The sequence below is a fragment of the Drosophila guanche genome, unplaced genomic scaffold (genome assembly GCF_900245975.1).
Source record: "Drosophila guanche unplaced genomic scaffold, DGUA_6, whole genome shotgun sequence".
Classification (NCBI taxonomy): domain Eukaryota; kingdom Metazoa; phylum Arthropoda; class Insecta; order Diptera; family Drosophilidae; genus Drosophila; species Drosophila guanche.
This window is the reverse complement of record NW_022995743.1, coordinates 146,703-148,030: the sequence shown is the minus strand read 5'-3', so window position 1 is coordinate 148,030 and position 1,328 is coordinate 146,703.

Here is a 1,328-nt window from a genome sequence, read left to right as displayed (position 1 = left end):
TCGACGTCGGAGGAACAGTGAGATGAAAAAAATCATTTACATGTGGCTGAGACATTACAGAAACGTGGAGGGATGATTATTAAATGGGTGGCATGTTTAACTATAAAACGCACGCGATGAGGATGAGTACAAGGCAAAGGGAGGGTGCAAATGAAGGACAGCCGAGGTTTGCATCGACCACCCAACAGAGCGAGGATGCTGTCAGGGTTTGGGACTGGGCACAGAGGGCTCTACTCTGCACTGAATGGACACAAACAAGTCTGTGGAGAAGAGTGCGTAAGGGTGGCACAGGTTATTGGTGTGACAAGCAGCTGCTGAAATAGAAGTTGGGCATGGGAATAGGGATGGGAATGGACCCTCAAGTGGGCTTTACAACGGACGAAACGAAGGAAACACAGTCACTGAATTATGCAAAAGATTTACGCGTTGCCTCCGCCGACGACTTGGAAACTTTTTGGGGCGTTGGCAGCTTTCGTTTCGCTGGATGGCGTTCATATTGTATACAGTTTTTAGCCGGACGCGTATGACAGTCATACACTCACATTAAGAGAAAGTCTACAGAGGACAAGACGGAACCGTTTTCAAGTAGACAGTTTAAAGGAATATGATTAGATGCAGTCTTTGAGAACAACAGCAAGCCTACAATTTGTAGGAAACAAAGCCTCCGGATTACCTAAGAAAGTGCACAGCAGGCCCTTCTGTAAGTGTCTGGGACATTTTGTAAAAGTTGTATTGTAGATTATTGTAGTTAATCATTTGAGGAGAGTTCTGATATAGGTCTGCTTACCAGAATATCTAGAAAGGCTCACTTTATCACCGATGCCAATCATTGACCATTCACGATCCCCTTGTCGAATTGACATAAATCATTATTCAAAATCTTGCAAACGTCTTCCCATACATCCTACGAGAACAATAATCACTCAATTGGAAAGCAATACGCCGTCTAGCGGTCAAATGTCAATAAAAATCCATATTGAAGTCAAGACACAGCGACGGGAAATCGGGTATCGGAAGGAGACTCGGGTAACGCGAGAGACGAGACTCGTGAACTGAAATACGTTGGACATAAATCGCATGCGATAGAAATGAGCGTTGAATTCTATTAAAAGACTGCGAGAGAAGTTTAGAGAGGGATAAACCAAGAATAGTATGCAAAAGCTCTTTGATCGGAGCCGCATGCAGAGAGGAATCCCCTTTGATCCCGAAGACGGACACACGACGGCAGGTAGAAGAAACCACAGGGCGAAAATCGTTGAAATATTTCAATTAACTTAAAGTACGCCGACGAAGCACAGAAAGCGCGGGGTGCAGCGGCATAAGAAGAG